Source organism: Equus przewalskii, chromosome 17 (genome assembly GCF_037783145.1).
Source record: "Equus przewalskii isolate Varuska chromosome 17, EquPr2, whole genome shotgun sequence".
Lineage (NCBI taxonomy): Eukaryota > Metazoa > Chordata > Mammalia > Perissodactyla > Equidae > Equus > Equus przewalskii.
The window spans coordinates 39,275,631-39,300,341 of record NC_091847.1 but is presented as its reverse complement, the minus strand read 5'-3'; the positions used below and the strand labels follow the sequence as shown (position 1 = coordinate 39,300,341).

At 42.9% G+C, this 24,711-nt stretch overlaps 1 protein-coding gene across 38 annotated transcripts in view; it reads right to left on the bottom strand.

Annotated features, from left to right (window-relative positions):
* The window catches only part of TANC1 (tetratricopeptide repeat, ankyrin repeat and coiled-coil containing 1), a 229,150-nt gene that overhangs the window by 191,604 nt on the left and 12,835 nt on the right, over positions 1-24,711 (bottom strand). The window contains exon 1 of one of the 38 annotated variants that reach the window (XM_070579935.1): positions 22,945-23,461. The exons of 33 other annotated variants lie outside the window; for them this stretch is intronic. The gene's annotated coding sequence lies outside the window, so the exon portion shown is untranslated. Of the gene's footprint in view, positions 1-22,944; positions 23,462-24,711 lie in introns of those variants that run through there. 4 more of the 38 variants (XM_070579906.1, XM_070579898.1, XM_070579903.1 and 1 more) reach the window with 4 other exon arrangements.

Here is a 24,711-nt window from a genome sequence, read left to right as displayed (position 1 = left end):
GAGTTAGTTTTTAACGGGTACAGAGTTTCTCTTGGGGATGATGAAAAAGTCATGGAGACGATGGTCATGATGACTGAGCAACAATCTGAAAGTATATAATGCCATTAAACTATACACTTTAAATGTTAAAATGTCAATTTTGTTACGTATATTTTAGCAAAATTTTTTTTAAAAATGAATTACCAGAGCCAACATAATTTACTATTTGCTAGAATTAAGTTGTTAATGATCCCAAAGACCCAAATGCACTATAAGTTCATGTTCTCAAAAGCCAAATACTGCATTTCCCACAACAGTTTAGGAAGAACAGTATTAACTATCTTAACAGCTGTGCAGCACAACCGTGGGCTTTCCTCTCAATCTGGAGGCCTGGTGGGAATGCATCTGTAGCAAATACAGTATGAGGCTGGTGGGATAAACTTTTAATACCTGTCTACAGCAGCCGGGCTGTTCTTCCTTCATTATAGAATGCTCCACACAGACACCTCATTCTCTCTTTTCTCCCAACAAATATACAAAATGGGAGGCTTCCTGCCAAGCACTATGTAACTGGCTGCCTTTGAACTGTGGGATGCTGGGCAATAATGACAAGAGGTTTTGATCTCCACGCCTGTTCTATAATAGCATTCAAAATGCACACACACCCCAAAAGATTCCTGCCAGGCTGTAAATCAACACGCACAAGAGACCGTCCCAAACTGTTTCAATCAGGGTCTTATTTTCAAATTTCTACATGCTACTGCTTTCTATGGCATCTTTCCATTTAAAAAGAAAAAAAACTAAGTAAAATATAAGCGAATTTAAAACTACTTTGAAAACTGCATTTAACCTGAGAAGCACACACACAAAAGGTATAGCTAGTATATGTTTGCAGTCTTCCAACTCAGCACCATGGCAAATATTTACTTCCTAACATTTACAGGGCCGCCCCCTAGGAGTTTACAATCTTAAATCAGACAAACTGCATCTAGCTCTAAGAAGAAACTGCAGCACACTTGGAAATTTCTTAGATAAACAGATGCCTTTTTGGCACAAATGCTGTTTGGCAGGAAAGATCCCTTTAAATATTATTGAAAATTCAAAGTGATAAGACATAATATATTTTATCTTTTAAATATTACATTCTGAGTACCAATCCAAACTTGAGGTACAAACACTACCTGGTACCTTGATTTCCACTGCTGCCTGATAATCAGGAGACCAATTATCCAGGTGGCTGTATGTCCTATATATAAACCCTCAAACACTGATGATCATTTTCCCCTGCCAGGACAAAAAAAGTATTCCAAAAAGACTAAAAGGGAAAAAATCATAGGCAAAGCACACACTTTAAAAACCAATGTGGGGGCTGGCCCTGTGGGCGAGTGGTTAAGTTCGTGTGCTCCGCTGCAGGCAGCCCAGTGTTTCGTTGGTTCGAATCTGGGCACGGACATGATACTACTCATCAAACCACACTGAGGCAGCGTCCCACATGCCACAACTAGAAGGACCTACAACGAAGAGTATACAACTGTGTACTGGGGGGCTTTGGGGAGAAAAAGGAAAAAAATAAAATCTTAAAAAAAAAAAACCAATGTGTACATCAAGTGACAAGTATTTTTATACTCCAGGGGTCAAAGGAGGACAAGATAAATGTTTTTACAATTCACTAAAAGACAGCCTCAAGCAAAACTATCACCATCTAAGAAATAGCTTCAATCTAAGAAATGGCTTCAATCTATAAACCAACATGGCAGGAACCGTAAGGAGAGGAGCTGGTATTTCTGTGAGGAGAAAGTCTGGGCTTCCCTGTCCAAGCTGCATATAAATGAAACAACAAACATTTATTAACCAGGGCTAGGAAAGTTGTTGAATTAGGAGAGAAAAAGAGAGTGTGACACCAGACCTGCTGCTGTTATGGGCTGAACTGTGTCCTCCTCAAAATTCACATAGAAGTCTTAACTCCCAAAACCTCAGAACGTGACACTCTTTGGAGATAGAGTCTTTATACAGAGGTAATCAAGTTAAAATGAGGGGCTGGCCCAGTGGCGCAGCGGTTAGGTGCACACGTTCCACTTTGGCAGCCCAGAGTTCGCCGGCCTGGATCCCGGGTGCGGACACGGCACCACTTGGCAAGCCATACTGTGCTAGGCGTCCCATATATAAAGTAAAGGAAGATGGGCATGGATGTGAGCTCAGGGCCAGGTTTCCTCAGCAAAAAGAGGAGGATTAGCAACAGTTAGCTCAGGGCTAATCTTTCTCAAAAAAAAAAAAAGGTAAAATGAGATCATTAGGGCGCGCCCTAATACAATATCACAGTGTCCTTATAAAGGGGGAAATTTGGACACAGAGACAGACATGCATAGATGCAAGATGATGTGAAAAGACACAGGGAGAAGACTGTCATCTACACGCTAAGGAGCATACATACATCCTTCCTTCACAGGCCTCAGTAGGAACCAACCCTGCTGACACCTTGATCTGGGACCTCCAGGCTCCAGCACTCTGAGACAATAAATTTGTGTTATTTAAGCCACCTGGTTTGTGGTACTTTGTTACAGCAGTCCTAGCAGACTAATACAGCTATTTACCAACCATGTGGCCTCAGGCTCGAAACAGCTCAGTCTTCAGAGGCCTTTCCTATCAAGTGGTCATAAGATAACACTCATGCAAGTTATCAAATGGCTATGTAGCTGGTCAGCACGGTGTCAGGCACAGTGGGTCACAGAAGAAACCTAACACTCTCTCTACCCTCTCCTGTGAAGATCTTATCACCAAATTGGCATGAGGAATGTATAATGCATTACAAATGCTGCTATAAATGGGGCCAAGAACGTACTAAAAAAATCAAATTCTTTACTTATCAGCCAACAACCAAAAACGCTGAGCCAATTTTTAAGACAGGACTTTTTCCCAGGACAAAATGGCAAGTATATCATAAATACTCTCATGTTCTGTGAAGTCTGGGCACATCAGGATGTGTTATCCTCTGTCTCACTTTGGGACACATTTTACTGAAGGAATATGACGTAAGTGCCCTGCTTTGTCCACCAAACAGAATACAATATGCCTTCAATATGTCAGCCTGTTTCATCTCCCTAAATACATAATTGATTTTCAACATTTTATGCTCCAGTTACTGCCCAAAAGCAGACTGGGAGCAGTTCATATTTTAAATGCTGCTTCCTTTAAAGTATAAAAGAAGTGATCAGAACAAGTAACGAACTGTCTTCAGTTTTCCTTGGAGGAGACATTTGTGTACCATCTTCTCCAGTTTCTCTGTCACTCACATATATACCCCTCATGTATCAGAAAGGAAACAGGACTTATATAACCTGGCTAAAAAACAGATCCACATATACAATGAGAAACAACCAACAAGAAGAGAAGGAATTTCTTTATTTAGAACACTGAAAGAGTAGCTACTTACATTCCCAATAGAAACAGAATTAGGACCAATGTCAAACAAAAATTAAAAGCTTAAACTTCCCTTAAAAAAAAAAAGTAGAGCTATATATTTAGGTCATTTTATTTTTAACCACAGCCTTCTAAATGACCTGAATATCCCAACATCCACACTAAATGACAAGTTTTGTAATTCCTATGAATAATTTAGTTGGGTAAATTTGTTTTACTTGTTGAATAAAAATGTTACTTTAGAAAATGACAAGCCAGTTGCCCACAATAATTTTCAGTCTCAATATCTTCCATTACTCCTAGGAAAAAACAGCATGTGAGGGGAAAGAACAACTTTAAAACTAGGTCTCTCGCACAGCAGAGACTTCAACAGCCATATGGCCAGGGGCAGTTTTTGTTCACCCCAAGTTTTCAATCTATTTACCACCTCTCCAAAAAACTAGAATTACCAAGGTATTTTAAACTTCCAAAGGCATATGGCTGAATTCAGATTCTGAAAGACAATGCTATTAGCACAATCAGTTACAGTGACTTTCTTAGAACATCGAGTGAATGATATATGCCAGAATATTTTACTTTGACTTCTACTAAAATGGAAACAGAAGCAGCATGGGCCTCAACAACAACAATATGGTTAGGGGCTTTTTTGTTTTGTTTTGTTTTTAAATCCAACTCCACTTTTACAAAAGCCAGTGTCTCAAGTGGAAGAAAACAATTTATCCAGCATGTTGTTGGCCTCAGGAAACAGAATAGCATTTATTACGTGGGAGAGGGAGCAAGGAAGGGATCTGCCTGGTTCCTGTTCCCTTTTATGCGGAGAGCCAGCCTCTAGCTTACCCTCTGGGCTTCGCTCCTGGCCCCACTCACCCCTTCCTGGAAGCCTATTGCCTTAGATAATACTTGAAGCTTGGGAACAGAAACTGGGGATGGGGCCCCAGCCCCACCCCCTTCTTCTTCTTAGGTGCCAAGCTACCCTCTGGACGTACACATTCAAGTCTTCTCAAACATTCCAGCCATCCAGGAGCAGGCTTCCATATGATGATCCAGCACTGTCTGTGGGCAGCCAGGTTAGCCTAATTATTGTGGGATTCAGTATTAGGAAGCCCTCTGTTGACACATACTTAAGTCATATTCTCCAATATTAGTTCTATCAGTAAAAAAGGGTGCAACCTGAATTCCTGATGTCTTCTTTCTCTTTGTCTCTATCAGAACTGGTTCAGAACTCAGACTGACAGGAAAAACAGGGCTGTCACTTATCGCCCCCCTCCCAAATCCCAACAATCCAAAAGAGTTTTTTGTCTTCAAGGGATAGAATTTGAGATCTTGCTATCTTTTAAAAATTTATTTTACTTCTAAGTAAATTATGAGAAAATAGAACAATTCTGGGGCCAGCTCCAAGAAAGAGTGGTTAACTTCGGCGCGCTCTGCTTCGGCAACCTGGGTTTGAGGGTTCAGATCCCAGGTGTGGACCTACACTACTCATCAGCCACACTGTGGTGACAACCCACAGATAAAGTGGAGGAAGAATGGCACAGAAGTTAGCTCAGGGCTAATCATCCTCAAGCAAAAAAAACAAAAAGGAAGATTGGCAACAGACGTTAGCTGGTTAATCTTCCTCAGCAAAAAGAAAAGAAAAGAAAAGAAAATATGACAATTCTAATACCCTAAACACTGTATTTCATTTCATTCAAAACTTACAAGTCACTGTTACTATTATCATGACCATTTCTCATTGTATTCCAGCTTATACCTATTAGTGATAGCTGAGTGAACTTGTCCACGTTACTCTCATTTGTAAAATGGGAATAGTGATATCCCTACCTCGTGAGTATGATTTACAGAGCGAATGAAATAATGAGGATTAAAGGAAAAGTACATAAAGTACCTGGAACATACACAGTGGATAGTGTTAAATAAACGTCACCTCCCACCCTCATCTATTCAAAATGGACACACTCATTTAGAACCTCGCAGGGGCTTTAGATTATTCCAATGAAATTTTCTTCTCCTTTTAGAGGAGGAAATTGAGACTCAATGTGAACAAGTGATCTGCCAAAGGTCACCCGGTGAAAATTTTTAAAAGCCCTCATTCATTTCTACAAACACATAGTTCTGAATGTTGTTTCCTTCCCAGTCCTTGAAATAGGATTTGGCAGATTCTAATCTGTATACTACAGCCACGTGTTAGTATTAAATCCTTCTTTACTGGACAAACAACAGCGAGGAAGAATCGCAGGGTTTATGGGCATGCCTGCCACAGGCCAGGCCCTCCACTGGACACTCCCACGGTTTCTCACTGGAAGGGTGAGAAGGGCATGGTTGCATTCCCCTAATGAGTAATGTTTCTGGAATCAACATAACTCTTCCTTGATTCATTCCTTTAGTGAGCTCACTTTTCTCAAGGACTCCCAACAACCCCAAATCCTTATTTTACCAGTTTCTAATTCTATTCCTGTCACTTGTAAGTATTTGCCAACTATCACAGTTTCCCAAATTCCCCATCGAAGCCACAAACACATCAACTAATTATTTATGAGTGACTAAGCCTTTTTTATGTAAAATGAAGGGCAGGAATATTTACTACTAATGTTCTCTGAATGATATCATCACTATCATTTAAGAAAACTTCTCCAGGGCTGAATGTTGCCAAAGACTAGGTCCTTCTATCTATCCCATCTTTCAGAGAAGTTCTTTAGGGAATGGAAGGTACCCACCAATGGTCCATATTTGCTACGTCCTCTGGTTCTTTAACATCTGGCCCACCAATTTCCAGAAGAGGCTTCTTTCTCTCTTATTGTGAAATGCTTCTGCTGAAAATATTCCAATAGTACTTAAATCCAGAAACAGGTGACGTTTTTAACAAGCTTAGAAAATGTTAATATGTGGGGAAACTGAGACAAATTTGCCAGCAAATATCCCACAATAAGGACAATAAGCCACACTCTAGGCTCTGCTCTTGCCTTTCCACAGACGTCAGCGGCCTCCACCCTGGCCTCTCCTGGTGGCTGAGATTAGAGCCGCCTCCTCACTACCCCTCCACTCGCTATACTTCCTGCCAAGGTCCAGTCCAGTAATTTCATCTTATTTCCACCATCTCACTTCCAGATGATTATTAACTTGACTGCCTTATCACTCCATTCAGGTCTAACCCTCTCAAACAGTTGAAACACCTGTCAAATTTAAGAGCAATTTTCCATACCTTCTGTATGTACTATATTTTTTCCTCTATTCCAGCACGTCCAGCAATCAGTTATGAGGAAGTGATCTGACCATTCCAACAGGGACACTTTAATCCTTAGCACTTTGGTTTGTGACCACCTCACAACACATTCAAGCAGATGGCCAGAGACAGCTTTCTGCTTTATTCCCCAAAACATCCTAAACTCAATCTGCCTGGCAGTTTACCTCTCTCAATGTCTCATCCACACGACACTCTACAAGAGCAGCAAACCCTCCTTCAAAAAATACTGTGTGCTTTCTCGTCTAGATCACTTTCAGGCTTTCTAAACCAGATCAAAAGTGAAGGGTGCAAGTGATCTTCTGGAATACAGAAAGAAAATATTAGAATGTCTAATAACGTTTACTTGTCTCATTCCTTTACTTCTATTTTTGTGTATTTTATAATGATTATAATTCATAAATATACAAACCTTGCAGGTGTGAGCAAAACAGTATTTTATTGATAGGACTGCTGTGTCAAAAATGTTTAGACTACTGGGCTAAACAATAATACTTTCTTATAATATGCTTTCTTGGTGCTCCATGGACAATGCCTACTAAAAATGTTGTATTTCTAGTTGTTTGGCTAATAAAATATTTTGTATTCATGTACTGTTTAGATGGTAACATAATATTCTTATTATTAAAATCAGACCTCACTCTTGGCTTCCTATTATATCTCTGTATAATGTTTCTCATTCAGGTCTATTCTTTATTATTATTATTTTTTGAGGAAGATTAGCCCTGAGCTAACATCTGCTGCCAATCCTCCTCTTTTTGCTGAGGAAGACTGGCCCTGAGCTCACATCCATGCCCATCTTCCTCTACTTTATATGTGGGACACCTACCACAGCATGGCTTGCCAAGCGGTGCCATGTCCACACCTGGGATCTGAACTGGTGAACCCAGGCCGCCAACTTAGCATGCGCCAGACCGTGCGCACTTAACCACTGTGCCACCGGGCCGGCCCCTCAGGTCTATTCTTTTTTTTTTTTCCCTTTTTTTCCCCAAAGCCCCCTGGTACATAGTTGTATATTTTAGTTGTGGGTTCTTTTAGTCATGGCACGTGGGACACTGCCTCAACATGGCCTGACGAGTGGTGCCATGTCCGCTCCCAGGATCCGAACTGGTGAAACCCTGGGCCACCGCAGCAGAGCGCATAAACTTAACCACTCCACCACAGGGTTGGCCCCAGGTCTATTCTTAAAGACAGTCTCCATAGCTAAAAAAAAAAAAAATTTGTCTTTATTTCAAAATTAAAACCAAGTAAACAATCAAACATCCTTTAAAAGTTAAATGACACTCAAGGCAAATTTTCAAACACATATAGCACTTACAAAGTACAGGCACTGTTCTAAGTTCTTTCTCATTTAATCCTCATAACATTATAAAACTACATCATATAATTATATTTATTGTTAATAAAATTAATCATAAAATTAGTATTTTTTAATAGATGGAGAAATTTCCTTTTGTAAAACTCAAGACACTCTAAAACCACAGTAAATAGCATTTTCAATGAAGAGGTTCTGAAGACAAACCACTATTCTGTGTGCTTTCCACTTTCTTCATCTACCTTCTGTCAAGGAATCCCAGTTATTAATGGTGTGGCCTTGGGCAGAAAGTTTAACCTCCCTCCACGCCTCAGAATCCTTATCTGCATTAAGTTCATTCATTGGAGAGCCTACTCAGTGCCAGACACTGTTAATGGCTGGGGAATATAGCTGTGAACAAAAGACAAAATCCTGTTCTGAAGGAGCCTGTTAAGTAATACCTGATGGCACTTGGCCCAGAAGATAACCGCTCACTATAATGTTAGCCATTATTATCTCCCCAAACTAAGGACTACCCTTAGTAATCACCATCTTAGTCCTATTTTCATTTGACGGTAAATCCCGCTTGCCTTATTCTACTTAGCCCCTAAATGTTTCTTAGCTGGAGAAAAAGGGCACAAAAGGGGACAGTTAAATGAGTCATCAGAATTTGGCACAGCAAGCATATAAACTCTCTACCTTTCCTTGAAAAGAATTGTTGTAAGGCTCTATTATCCAGCCAGCTACTGGGGGTAAGACACATCATAGCCAGGAACAAGATTCTGTAAACGACTTTTGATGGATAGCAGCCCCCTGCGCTCCAGATCCTCCCAGGACTTTCCAATGATGCTGATGAAGGTCTATTTACACCTGGAGGTTACAGCTGACGTGCGGATGCACGGCTGACAGCTGCAAAATTTCACTGCAGTGCAACTTAATCCCTAACGATGCCAGTTTCCAGGCCGCCCTTACCGGACCTGCCATGAGAACATCTCTTTATTTATTCAGAATTATTATATAATCACAAACCACTGTCACCACTGCTACACAGAAAGCATTGCTCAAGCAGCCTGCCTTTTAGCACAGAATCTAAAACCACTAGCAGGAGAATAAAGGAATTCTGCTGAATCCAAAGTAAACACGTGAAGTAAAAGGATAACAGGAACTCCCCAGAGAGCACTTCCCTTATAAACAGCTTAGATCACTTCACAAACACCTCGAGAAATCCCAATATCTGAGACAGGCCTGCATCTCTACCCAGGGGTCACAAATGCCACTGGACCCCACTGAAGACAGGACACCCCGTAAGAGTTTAGGTTACAACCTCAAAAACTCGTGAGGAGCCAGGTAAAATCTATCTCCTAATCTATGTATTTCAACCATTCTGTTAAAAAGAAAGAAAATCTGCAGCAAATGTGTGCAGTTTGCCGATCACCTAGAGAGGCCGTGATTTGACCTCACCCTTGCTCTTCGGGCTTTAGAAAAACAGTCAATCTTTCTCACAGCCCCCTCCTCCTCCCCTCCTCCTCGTATTGATGCACCTAAAGTCAGTATCAGGTTGCCGACTTCAGACTCAATGGGCAGCAGGAAGGAAGCTCAGAGGAAGATGAGAAAGGGGGTACAGGCTGAGCTCCTCCCACTCCACTCCTGGAGGTCTGGACAGGTCTGCACTGTGCAGACATCCAGCCCCTCCCACTCCAGGTCCCAGTCTGGGAAGAATCTTCTGCCGACAAGACTGTCTATAGACAGCAGACACACTCCACACAGGGCCCTTATGCTTCTCTGCAGCCCCCAGTCCACTTGTGAGACCAGGTCAGTGGTACCTGGACTTTCAGCCAGCTCCATCACAGCTCGTGCTCAGCTGGAACATGGGAGGGCAGTCCTTGCAGCTGACCTCTCACGCCCTGGTCCTGCTTCTCTCCCATTCCCCACCCTCCCCTCTTCATCTATTTCCCCTCTTCCAGTCCTCCCTCTATCAACAGCTCCCTCCCTCTCCCTTTCCACTACAGCCTCTGGAATCTTCTTTCCATTGTTAACTTCCCTAGGGGGTTACTGGTAAGGGTTTTGGAGGCAGGGGCCTCTGGTAGCACCCAGCCTCCACCATTTCTGGATGTATGACCTTGGGGAGTTGCCTAATCTCTTCAAACCTGAGATTCCTCATCTGTACACCAGGATTACCTCATCTCTACAAGTGAGGATTAAATAAAAATACACATAAAGCACTTAACAAAATCCACAGCATACACTCAAGTATTTACTAAGTGTCCGTTTTGTACCTGGAAAACTGTCAAGGGTAGCGATCATCATTTTCTCCCTCCACCAACATTTTATTTTTTTATTGTGGTAAAATATATGCCACACAAAATCTGCCATTTTTAAGTGTACACTTCAGTGGCATGAAGTACAGTGGCATTCACAGTGTTGTGCAACCTTCACCACCATCTATCTCTAGAACTTTGTCAGCTTCCCAAATGGAAACTCCGCATCCATTAAACACTAACTTCCCATCCCCTCTGCGCCCCCCTTGATGCGGCCTCTCTCCACTGGCAGATGCTGGCTGAGCCCATTTCTCTTCCAACCTCATGTAAAAAATTCATCCTCCCTTGAAACTCACAACACTCACAGTCATACCACCCTCCTCCCCATTTCTCAGCTGTCACCTATCTATGTTTGGTAATTTCCCCTCATCCACCAAGAAAACAGGGGGAGGGACTTAGTTCACAATTTTCCCTTCATCCAAAGGTCAGTTCCTAAAGGAACGAGAGCATGGAGAGGTGAGAAGCACGTACAACCGCAGTTACTGTCACTGAGCGCACTTGTGCCTCTAATCCTTGGCTCCTGACTCTAGTCAGCCATTCCCAGGGTCACAGCTCAGAGTCAGAGGGCACCATTCAATGCTCTCACTTGATGACCACATCTTCCTTCCTTCCAGCTCTCACTCCCTCTCACTCACAGGCCACTTGCTCTTTGATGTCCCTGGAGTGTGACCCCTTCTTCATCCCCTAACAGCATGGATCCCACCGCTCATCATCTGGCTCACCCCCTTTGCCAGGACCCTCGATTTCCTGCAACGCTCTTGTTTTGCCACACCATGGGAATCAATACCACAACACGGCTTCTCCACACCTAAATCCTGGGCCCAAAAGTCCCAAAGAGAAGTCGCACCACTCACAGAGAGATACCACTACCCTTGAATGTCTCTAACCCAGAAAGGCTCTCAGTATCTTAGAAAGTGCCCCCCATTTCCCTCAACAACCATCTCAAACCTTTATCATCATTCTCCTCAACCCTGCTCTAACTCCTTAGCCCTGGTCTAGTAAACGCCTTTTCCTCCCACTTCACCCAGAAAACCCAATCCAGCAGGTCTGATATGCTAACAGTCCAACTTCCTGACTCTGTTCCTTACAATCAAGGTATCCACATGCACCCTCCCTGGCTTTTCCTCTTCATTCCTACTCCAAATCAACCTTTCCATTGGCCTCTCCTGCACTCCATGCTCCCTCCACACTTACCCACTTTGTTCCCACACACACACCACACCATTTACCTTCCAGGCCTCAGCTCGCATCCCCTCTGCTCAACCCACACCTCACCTTGCTACTCCCTTGATACGCAGCTCAACAATCACCTCCTCCAGGAAGTCTCCCCTCACTCCTCCTCCTCCTCCTCCTCTAATGCTCCATACGCACCTTGAAAACTTCACTTTACCATTTCCTCTGTCTCTGTCCCTGAGAACAGAGGCCACACCGTCCATCGTGAATCCTCCATGCCTGGCACATAGGGGTGCCAATAACCGTTGAATAAATCAAAGGATGAGTACAGCAGACCCTGCTTTCTGCTCTGAAGTGTTTTATTAAATGTTTTTATTGAAATGTTTTATTAAAAACATCACCAATTAAGATTTATAACGAGCAGCTTACATATGATGCCACACCTTTTCCTCCTCTGACCCAGGCTGAGGAACAACCCCTCCCCCTGCCTTCCCAGAACACATATTCCTTTGATGAAAGAAAAAACCAGAAACAAAACACTACTTCCTTCTCAACCAAAACAGAAAACCAAAAATAGCAGGACAGTTTATGAAAAGCATCCAGCTGACACTGGCTTAGGTAGGGATAAGCGCAGTTGTCCGAGCTTAAGAGGAGAAAGGGAAGTTTACTCTGGATGGCTATTTGGGGGAGGCGATGATATTTAAGTACTAAACAAGAAAGCTGACCAAAATAATAGTCTCAGGTCTATTTATAAGGCAAGGGAGGAAGAGGAAGTGGGTAACTCCAGTGGAAATTTCCTTTCTTTGTCTAGTTTTACCTCAGGTACGGCCTCCATACTAACTTCTCTATACTACTTATGATAATTTAATTTATAGGAAGTGATTTCAAAGGGCCCTGGGGAGCTGCAGATGGTACCTCAGGGGCCCATCTGTTTAAGGATGAAGGCTTGGCGTACACCATTACACCACTCTGACCTTCCTCAGCAACTTCCTATCTGACAGAATCTAGATGTTTGCTCTGTCAACAAGATATTTGTGTTTGTCCCCAGCCTCCGGCTTTGGTTCCTGATTAGTTTTAAAATCATTATGCACCCAAACTGAATAGGGCTACTGTTAGCAGCTGTAAGGTCCTCTTCTGGGCAAATCCCCAAGTCTGTGGCCTTCAGGGAGTGATTTCTGTCCTTTCCGCATAATTACACACTCTCCTGATTGATGAGCTGATCAGTCGTCCTACCCCCATCCAGAACTGAAGCTTCCCCCCTCTCGCTCTATTTATTTTCCCAGGGGACCCGAGGGGACAGCAGGGGAGGGAGGCCTTGGGTTCTCCCCAAATAAACGCTCAGGCGCAATACTTACAACTTGAGCACTCAGCACCGTCCCAGTCCAGATCTACCTTCCCTTCCAGCCATCCTGAAAGCTGCTCACATTGGTTAATACCGTTTGAGGTATTGGAAACACAGGGCAGGGAAAAAGCTGCTAATTCCTGGACGCTCACAGACCCCACAACACCCCAGTGCCCGCAAGCACAGATCCACTTCAGTCAAGCACAGACCCTTGATCATTCAGTGCCTACATAACCTACATCCTCTCCAGCACTTCACCCTCCACTATGCTCAGTAGGGAACAACCACAGACATAATGTCAACTGTGAGTGCCTGGACAGCAACCTTGGTGGACATTACATTTTAAACAGGTTTGGGGTTTCCTGGCGGGGGCAGGGGGAGCACATGTACTTATGTCTGCAACTTATTTTGAAATACTTTTTTTATTTTTATTTTTTTATTTTTTGAGGAAGATTAGCCCTGAGCTAACATCTGCTGCCAATCCTCCTCTTTTTGCTGAGGAAGACTGGCCCTGAGCTCACATCCATGCCCATCTTCCTCTACTTTATATGCAGGATGCCTACCACAGCATGGCTTTTGCCAGGTGGTGCCATGTCCACACCCGGGATCCAAACTGGCAAACGCCAGGCCTCCAAAGCGGAACATGCGCGCTTAACTGTGGCGCCACCAGGCTGGCCCCACTTTGAAATACTTTTTAAAATAAAATGGATTGATCAGTAGGTATGTAATAAAGCAGAGATCACATCTGAACTGCTGATGAACACTTAGACAAAATAGGTATTAAAGAACTTAAGCAGACAACCTAAGTTAACAGTCTATTTAAATACCTGACATCAATTTCTATTGGTATACACGTTTTATTTTATCCTTAGTACTTTAATACTTATTTCTCAGTGTACCCCACGACACCTATAACAACGGCGAACCACAGAGATTACTCAGATACTAATAAAATGAACAGATTCTACAAATTTATTTTTTTTAACTACTGTATTAGGTTGATTTTAATAAGTTTAATCGCTGGAGGTCTTTCAACAAAATTGCAGAAGGAGAACGTTCTTTAAAATTCAACAATAAGTAAATAGTTAAAAAATTACGTTACACCTACAGACTGGAATATGAACTACATGCAATCATTAGAAATCATTTGTAAAATACAAATCAATAGTAGATAACATGCATCATGTGTGTATGTAAAAACAGCAAACTACACCATAAAAAGTCCAGCGTATCATTTAACTTATTATCCTATGTGTGTAAGTCTGTGAAATCAGCAGTGGTGTACTGGAGCTCCACATCACTTCCAGGTAGGAGAGGCAAAGAAAAGTGAGCAGAATGCAGGGCTGGAGGATGCCCTCGGGTCAGCCATAAGCTGAGACTAACAAAAATGGTAAGGACAGCGGTGCCTGTGATAATGTGTTTACTACAGACAGAAGCACAGGAGAGGAAGTGCGAGCTGTCTGGGAAGCACTCTCAGGAATGTGGGGCTGGGTGGAGCCTTAAAGGACCAGAGAGATTTAAACGGGGAGGAGGGGCGAGGGGAGGGAGGGAGGGAGGCAGTGTGACTGGAGATGGGTATTAAGAAGTCCACCCATGCAACTCGGAGGTTTTGTCATTATTCCATCCTGTAAAAACCCAAGGAAAATCTTAAGCCACGACAGCCACAGCAGGAGCTTCAGTTTACAGTGTCCGCCCTCCGGCAAGTCACCCTCTGGCATAGGGTTTAGGGTGGGTGGGGGAGGATTACATAACAGGATCTGGTTAGCCTCCAGCAGATTTGATAACACTCAAGTGGCCGATAACAGGAGCCCAGCTCTGGGTTTCCAAAGATTAACATTTTTACATTGGCATTTACACTCCACCCCTACAAAAAGTGCTTTTAAAAAGAGAGTAGCACATATTAACACATGGTAACCATCCACTACACTGGAAAGTTCAACGGCAATAACAACGACCAACTTCCAGCTTGTCATAACTTTTCAATGAACAACACTGTGCCCACCAGCCAGTCACCTCTGGGACCAGATCACACACAGGTATAAATAGAGAGACAGCTACAGGACAATCTTACAGAGGCACAGAGGAAACACAGCCAGGGAAGCCCCATCTCAACAGTAAGAGCTCAGGAGGAACCAGTACTTGAACATTTGACTAGATAAGGCAGCAGGTGTGTTACACACATTATCTCTCAGTCTTCACAACCAGCAAGGCAGGATTAGCCTTGTAAATGGCCACTCAGTTTGGAACTGGCAGAACTTAAATCCATACTCAGCTCTGTCCAGCTCCAAGCCCGTCATCTTTCCTCTTAGAGTCGTGTCATCTGTTCCAGCAAACTCAAAAGTAGACTTAAACATACCTTTAGTATCACTGGTTAAAAAAAGAGAGATCTGCTCAATTTTTTCTCAAAATAGTAGTTCTTTTACAATGTAATTCATACATGATGCCAAGAATTCAATTTAAAAATCTAAAGCATAGCCTCAAGCCCCCATGCAGTAAAGCTACCTACTTATGATTTAGTAAAACATTATTATAAAACCCACAAATAATCAAGTTGATTACAAGTTGTAAGGTTTTTTTTAATGACTGTAAATCTAAAATATATTAAAAACAACTTTTTTGCAGTAGGAAGACCTCAAAGGGAGACATGAACATCAAGATTGATTTTTTCATTCTCAATGAGGACTATCTAGTTTGAATTTTAAAATATATTACAGGGGCCAGCCCGATGGCATAGATGATATAACTTCAGCATGTTCCACTTCAGTGGCCCGGGTTCGCAGGTTCAGATGCCAGGTGCAGACCTACACCACTTATCAAGCCATGCTGTGGCAGCCACCCATATACAAAATAGAGAAAGAAAGACTGGCAGAGATGTTAGCTCAGGGCCACTCTTCCTCAAGCAAAAAGAGGAAGGCTGGCAACAGACAACAGCTCAAGGGCCAATCTTCCTCACCAAAAAGTATACATATATGTTATATATATATATAACCATCTTCCTCTATATCCTTTCTTCCCTCTCCTCCCCCATCCACTCACTCTCCCCTCCCCACAAAAAGAGACTCTGCTTCTACCATTAATTGCAAAACAACAATTCTACCTGTGATCTATAAACCATAAAATAAAAAAGGTTAGGACCCAATGACAGTTTAATCTACATTCCAGAAATAGGAATCCCCCTGGAAAGTTAAAACTAGATATGTCAAGGACACCTGAGTAACTTGGCCCAAACCACCCGAAAAGTTTTTCATGCTAAAATGATTTAATTTCTTAAGCACTCTTTCAATGATTTAGAGTGATGCTGTCAAACACACACTGTAGACGTTTGCAGTATCACTGCCAAATTCAGCGCATTCATTCACACAGGAGGCACTCAAATGCTATTTGTTATGGAGTAAAAGCAATTCGGGATAAAACACAAGGTCTTCTCTTTAGACCAACCAGAAGAGAACTGTAGTAATTAACTTCTTAAAAATTTAAGAAGAAAATTTAAGGGTTGAAATTTGGAGGTGGAGAGGAAGGGAATGGCTATGTTTTTATATTTTTTTAAGAACAGAGGAAGATGTTTTGTGTTTTCCAAAATACGGATTACAAAAGTCATACATAAATAATGAAAAAATAGTATAAAATTAATTTTTTTTAAAGGGAGAATTGTTCAACCGCAGCACCCAAAGATCTTCCATACTTTTTTTCTACATATACAAACCCATTTAAAGGGGCCTAGCTTAGGGCCTGCACATAGTAGACTCTTAAATGTGTCAAACAGTTACATAATAAATACTTTGAAGGAAAAAAAGCATAAATGTGATTATAGCATACATACTATTTTATAGCCTACTGTTTTTCAACTTCACAGTAAATAGAAGACATCTTCCCACATCACTCCACTCAGCTCTCTCTTACCCTGTACACAGCTGCTTATTATTCCATTGTATGGGTGACCAAGTTTTTCACCAAGCTCCTTTTGAGGTAAATATTTGTTTTTCCCTTTTTTTTTTTTGGCTATTAAGCCATACGGCCAAGAATATCCATATAATATTAACTTTATGTCTTTGTACAATTATTTCCTTAGCATAAATTTCTAGAACTGGAAATTCTGGGTCAAAGAGTTGGAATGCTTTTTGTTTTTCGGGTTTTTTTTAAGATTTTATTTTTCCCCTTTCTCCCCAAAGTCCCCCAGTACACAGTTGTGTATCTGTAGTTGTGGGTCCTTCTAGTTGTGGCTTGTGGGACGCCGCCTCAGCATGGTCCGATGAGCGGTGCCATGTCCGCGTCCAGGATTCGAACCGGTGAAACCCCAGGCCGCCAAAGCAGAGCATACAAATTCAACCACTTAGCCACGGGGCCAGACCAGAGGTGGAATTTTTAAATTACACACGTTGACAGGTGGCCTTCCAGAACAGTTGTCCCCATTACTTCTCCCAACTCTGTATGCGAGTACTCACTTCCCACCTACACTACTAATGCCCAGAGACATTAAGTAACTTGCCCAAGGTCATACGACTTGTCAAAGATGCTGCTGGGGTTTGAACCCAGTTCACTCATGACCAGAACACACAGGAGAGCAATAAATTTCTCAAAAAGGTCAAAATCCCATTCGCCCCTCCTACATGAAACCCAACCATTGCTTTCTCCAGCAAAACCTACTGTAAATTCTGATTTCAAGAACAGTGGACAGACGGCTGGGGCTAGGAGAATGAATTCAAGGTCGAGTTCAGCCACTTACAGCTGCTGTGTAACTTTGGGAGGACAGCTTAACCTGAATCTCTTCCCTTGGCTGATAACTGCCCATATCTACCATCTCTACCTTAAAATGCTGTTGTAAAGCCCAAAAGGAACATCCATTCCTTCAAAAATACTTGCCAAGCCCTTCCCCTGTGCCTTGCACTCTGGTGACAAAGAGGCCATCCCAGCCCCAAGGGTCTAGGAAGAGATGACATCAATCCAACAAACCAGCCCAGCTATGATAGAGAGTACGCCTGAGCAGGAGCAAATCACAGGGGCCACGGGTAAAGGAATGACGGTGTTCCACAAAATAGCAGCTATTCAAAAAGATAAAGAGAACAACTACACAACACCTGGGAAAGCACAGGAAATCATATGAAACAGAAGAGCCTATAAGTAAATGTATATTTTAGTTACAATTGTATTTTTCACAAAGGTATATGCAAAGAATGAAAGGGAATAAAATCATGGACGTTGCATTAAACAAATAATATCACTCTTTTCTCTTCTTTTCCAAACTTTACAGAGCATCGTTTAACATTTATAATTCTTAAAATATTTTAATTGCTATGAGAGCACAGATGGAAGTGATTAATTCTGACTGAAATAATGTATGTGAAAGTGGCAAATTCTAAAACCCCCCATGAATGGTATTATTGTCAGAGTATGAAATAATCTAGCATTCTGCATAATAGCATTACAGTACAGTAGCACAAGTTATTTTTAAACTCTGCCTCTTGGTTTCCGGCTCACCTGATAATGTCCAACATTAGTCATTTCTTTACAGTATTTTCCTTTTTTAAAGAAATGCATGTATGTGGAAAAATGGCCAAACAGTACAAAAGGGTCTGCAGTTAAATGCTAGTCTGTCGTCTATCCCAGACCTCCATACCCCTCCCAAAGGCCATCGCCATAAGTAGTTTCTCATATATACTTCCAAAGATACTCTATGCACATGTATTTTTTTCACTTAGTAATATTCTTGCAAGTTTTTCCTTAAGAGCATATATAATTCTACCTCATTCTTTTAACGTCTGCAGATACACTATTGCATGGATGCACCATAATTTATTTAGCCAGACTGCACACTACAAAAATGTATGACAGGGGTCGGCCCCAGTGGCCGAGTGGTTAAGTTAGTACGTTCTGCTTCGGCGGCCCAGGGTTTCACCGGTTCAAATCCTGGGCGGGGACATGGCACCGCTCATCAGGCCATGCTGAGGAGGCGTCCCACATGGCACAACCAGAGGCACTCACAACTAGCATATGCAATTATGTACTGGGGGGCTTTGGGGAGAAGAATTTTTTAAAAAAATGTATGACAGTGCTATTAAACATTATTTATATAATTTTTTTCCTTTTTTTAAGATTTTATTTTTCCTTTTTCTCCACAAAGCCCCCCGGTACATAGTTGTATATTTTTAGTTGTGGGTCCTTCCAGCTGTGGCATGTGGGATGCCATCCCAGCATGGCCCTACAACCGGTGCCATGTCCACGCCCAGGATCCGAACCGGTGAAACTCTGGGCCGCCGAAGCGGAGCGAACGAACACAACCACTCAGCCACAGAGCCGGCCCCTTTTCCTTACATTTTGATTTTTCATCCTAGCAAATTTTACATCTTCTAAGTTCTTCAGCAAGGCCCACCAGGCCCTTCATAGACACCAGCTCTCTGGGCTCCTTTCCCAGGCCTGCCCGCTTCCAGCCAAATCTTGGCTGCATACAGTTCTACATACTCCACCCATTGCTCATGCTGTTGCTTTGGCTGCAACCCATCCACTTTCCTTTGCTTGGTTAATTCTTACACAGTCCTTCAAGAGCAGGCTTAGGTATCACCTCCTTCAGGAAGGAAAGAATCTCCCAAGCCCTGGGGCAGAGGAAATGCTCCTGTTCTCTCTCCTGCCACATGCTGGGTCTTGGCACGGGAACCTCCTCATGATGAGTATGTGTCAGCCCTGACCACTAGATTTCAAGTTCCTCCAGGACAGAAACCCCATCTCACTAATCTTTCTAACTGCCAGCGTTTAGTACAAAGTCTGGCACACTAAATCTATTTAATACCTGCTGAATCGAGCCGAAATGAATAAGGAAACCTCTGAACACCTATCAGGTGCCAAGCTCTACTCTAGATGTCCCAGACAAACATTATTTCTCACTGAGCACAATGATTCCCATTCTATAGATAGAGAAACTGAGGTCCCAAAATTAAGAAACTTTTCCAAGGGCATTAAGGGAGAGCTGAAATTTCACACCAAATCTACTCCAGAATCATTGATCTTTCCGTTAGGCTGTTTACCTACATGTTTTGATGTTGAAAGTTAAGTGAGGAAGTCCAGTATGCAGCCCTGAAGGGCAGGACATCTTCATAATTATTATGGATAATCTAAGGGCACTGCAGTCCCTCCCAGAAGTCATCCAAAAGCATCTAGAATGTAGGACTAAAATGGCAGAAAAGAAAAGGAGGTTATGAACAAGCAAATCCTGTCTACAGCGTCCACAAATAGACACTTGGCATACCAGGCAGTCTTTCAGGAGCCATTCGAAATAAAGAGAGCAAGCAGGCTCATGCAGCTGCAATATCCCTGCTTAATTCCACCAGCGTGCTCTCCCTGTGAGCACTGGCAGTGATCCCCCAAGTTCCTCTCCCCACCCCCCAACTCTGCAGCACCTACAGTCCCCATACCACTCACTGAAAGTGACCTTTGGGCCAGCCCCCCACATGATTTAAAAGCTGACCAGTTCTGTACAGACAAGCCACCCCAGGAAACCCTATCAGTGAGTGAGGGGTGGGAGAGAAGGGCAGCACTGTAGGTGTAGGTACCATGGTCCTGTTACCCTGCTATGCACCCTGGGACCAGAAAAGGGCCCTCATCTGCAAAGTGGACGTAGTAGGAATGCCAGCTCCCACTTAAGGCCTTTAAGAGAATGAAATTAGATCATTAAGAACAGCACTTAGTGTCCATCAACAGATGAATGGATAAAGAAGATGTGGTATATATATACAATGGAATACTACTCAGCTGCAACGTAGAACAAAATCATTCCATTTGCAATAACATGGATGGACCTTGAGGGAATTATGCCAAGTGAAATAAGCCAGTTAGAGAAGGATAATCTCTGTATGACTCCACTCATATGAGGAATTTAAAAATATGGACAAAGAGAACAGATTAGTGGCTACCAGGGGAAAGGTGGAGTGGGGGGTGGGCACAAAGGGTGAAGTGGCGCACCTACAACACCAATGACAAACATTAATGTACAACTGAAATTTCACAAGATTGTAACCCATCAACTCAATAAAAAAAAAAAAAAAGAACAAGCACTTAGCACAGAGCCTGGCACTAAGTAAGGGCTCGATTAGCGTCTATTCAATGATGGAACAAACCAACCAGAGAGCAGGTGGACTCCTCCTGTCCCCTCCCCCAGGACAGGCACTCAGGAAAGGGAACTGGGAAGCCCTGTAATTAATGTAGGAAGTGGTACTGGCATTTAGCAAAGGTGGGAAAACAAGAGGAAGCTGCTTCTCCCTCCCACACACAAGAAAATTGAAGCAGTCAGCAGCAAGCAGTTAATGAACCCAAACCTCGTTAACTAGGAGAGACAAAGAAGCAAAAATTATCCCAAGAGTAAGAACTGCACTGTGCAGTTGGCCCTAAACACACTGCCCAGTCCAATAAGTAGGTACTTAAGGTGAGCTGAATGAGGCACGTGCCCAGGCTCCCCTCTCCCTCCAGAAATTCAGGGAGGATGGCCGGACGCAGGTCTAGGTGTTTTGACAATATCTAACTCAATTCCTACAACAATCTTCAAAGGTACCCACATTCCAAAGTCACAGAAAACAAGCTCAGGAAGGCTGGGTAACCAGACAAGGGTCACACTGAGACCAAGGGGCTGAGATGTGACCTGAACCCAGTCCATCTGGCTTCAAAGCCTCCACTCACCAAAAAAGACACACCTTGGGGGGTGGGGGATGGGCAAAATGGGTGACAGCAGTGAAAAGGTACAAACCTCCAGTTATAAAATAACTAAGTCTGGAGGATGTAATGTACAGTATGGCAACCATAGTTAATAATACTGTATTGTGTATTGAAAAGTTGCTAAGAGGGTAGATCTTAAAAGTTCTCATCACAAGAAAAAAAAATTTGTAACTATGTGTGGTGATGGATGTTAATTAGACCTACTCTGGTGAACATGTCACAATATATACAAATACCAAATCGCTATGTAGCACACCTGGAACTAATATAATGTTACATGTCAATTATATCTCAATACACACAAAAAAAGACAATCAACAGAGAGGAAGAGGCGTGGGCCCTAGGCTGGGGTCGTGACTAATACCAAGCAAATGGTATAATAACCGGTTGGTTGATAAGGTTTAAAACTCAGATTTCAAAGAGGTGAGTACTTTTAAGTGGCTTTCTCCAACTTTACTGAGATATTATTGACATATAACATGTATAAGCTTAAGGTATACAACATGATGAAGTGAAAAACATCTATACTGCAAAATGATTACCACAATAAGGTTAGTTAACACCTCCGCCCTCTCACAGAATCATCATTTTTGAATGTGTGTAGTCATAACATTTAAAATCTACACTTTTAATAACTTTCAAATACGCAATACAGTATTGTTAATTCTAGTCATCATGCTGTACATGAGTTCCCCATTCTGTGACTTTTAATCTGTGACAAGCTAGGCCATTCCTAGGCGACCAAGAACCCCAGGGTATTACTCCTCACTCTCTACGGCTCAGGTTCCCTCTTCCAACCTCTTTTCCATAAGCAAGAAAAATACTCAGAATCTAATTTCACTAGAAATCTCTTGCCAAAGATCCACTTAAATAGGCAAAAACAAACTTAATTTTGAGGGCTTGCTGCTTTTGAGTATTAATCCAAATAACTAAAAAGCATCCTTGGCCAAATTAAATATGAATGTCCATAAGTTCCTAAAAACAAGCAAGTTTCCTAGGTGCTGATTTTTACTAGAGATCAAGGTCACACTGTTTAAGGAGCTATCCAAAAGCTCCCTGAAAGACGTGAAATTAAAAGACAGCCTAGGCCATGCAGAGCCAAACATTCTCAAACGTATGATCCTGTTGCAACCTGCCTCACTTCACCCAGGATCTTGACATGAATGCAGATTTCCAAACCTACTGAAACACCACCCACGGGCAAGGACTGGAAACGTGCACTCAGAAAAAGGGTCCCAAGTGATTCCTATGCACAATACAATACAGTTTAGGTCTAGGGGCTCCAAGGGTAGGGGCTATGTCACCCATCCCCTCCTACAGAAGCCCTACGCCAAGCCTGCCCAGAGGACTTACAGGAGTTTCCACAGGGAGACTGGGACGCCGCTTGAAGAACCAAATTTCCAACTGCCTACTGGGCATGTCCAACTGGGTATCCTAGAGGGGCCCCAAACCCTGCCCCTCTCCTCCTCCAAGAGTTCTCAGTTACCTGTATCGTTCATCATCCACAGCTTGCTGCCCAGCCTGGAAACAGCCTTGCTCTGTACCTTCAGTCAGCTGCCAAGTATTCCTTTTCTGTTCTGGAAGAAGCTTCCATCTCACCACAAAAATTATCTCCCATGTGCATCCTTTGAGTTCTCACTCCCTCTGTTCTAAAAGCATGGTGGCAAAGGACTGCCAACCTGAGTTTAAATCTTGGCTGAGCCAGGACACGTTGAGCCGGTGTCCTTCTCTGCGAAATAAGGATGACAACAACAGCACTCTATGAAGTTTTCTGTGAAGGTCCTGAGCTAACGCACCTACGTGCACAATAAAAGGTATTCAACTGACACCAATTCTCTTCCTCCCACTAACTCAGGCCTCAAACATCATCTCTCACCTGACCTATTTCAAAAACCTCATAACAGAGAGCCCTGCCACCCATCTGCCCCCACGCCAGTATCTCCTCCACACCACCGCTGCGAAAGCTTTTCTCCAACACACAGCTCTGATTACATCATCTCCCTGCTTTGAAACCTTCAACAGCTATCACTTGCTTTACAGGATCATGTCCATACTTTTTAGCCTGCATGCAGGGACTTTTGCAATCTGGCTCTTCCTCCCTGCCACTGTACCCAAATGCCAAGCACCATCTGTTCTAGTAACAACACCCCAAACATGACTTGTATTTTCATGCCTCCCGGCTTCTGCTCATCATGCTCCCTTCATAGAAAGCCCATCACCCTCTTCCCCACCTGGCAAAGTGCTATGCATCCTTCAGCTCCTCCCTAAAGCCTTCCCCAGCCACCAACTCCTCCTCCCCTCTCTCCTCCTCCCCCTTCCTTTCTCCTCTACTCTCCTGCTGCACATGTGTCTAACATTTGTACTATGCATGCACTTGTCTCCTCTGACTGAGACACAGAGCTGGACCTCAAACTCAGAAGGGCACAATAACAGCCCTCGAGAAACATTTGTTGGAAAAATTAATGCCAAGACTTCCACGACCCTTTGAGAAATGAAAACAGTTTCTAATTTGTCAAACAGTTAACACCTTCATGGTAACTTTTTACTTCTAAAACTCATAAGGATATTTCATTCATTGAGCTGGCTAAGACTGCTCTTAATGAAGGAAGCCAAAAAGCCCTGCGAAGGTGAAACGTCTTTAAAAAGTCCATTGGCTTAGAACTCAACCACCATCCCTCTAGAAATGGTACCTCCTCACTTTTTCCAGGATGGGAGGCGGACATCATGCTCTTTGATTCCTCCTGGCTTGACTCTTGGTATATGGAGCTGGACAGTTTAAGGGGTCCCTCTCGCTTAAACAAAACATTTCAGAAAGGAAAGGATAAACAAAACTGTTACTTAATGGTAGGAAAGAAGAGTAGAAAGCTCAAGTGCAGCTGGACTCAAGCGCCCTTCGGGGATCAAGTTCATGCTCAGAGAATAGGTACCACATGAGCATGGAGCAGCGTGAGCCCTGGTCTTCCTGAGACCTTTTCTTGCACAAGCCATTAACAAAGCCAAATGCCCCAAGACTTGGAAACAGCTGATAGACGAGAATACTCCTTGGTTTACCCATAAATGCCAAGAAGGCAAGGCCCATAAATGTCTATTTAAGGAGCCTGCAAACTCTTCTTCGACTTCTCCTGTTCAAAACTTAGGATATACTCATGCTCCTTTTACATGAGTCTTTAAGAGGGCACAAGCCATGAAGGAGCACCTTCTCCTCCCTCCCCACTGTGAGGACCGAGGCCCTTTAGGGAAGCGCTAACGCCTC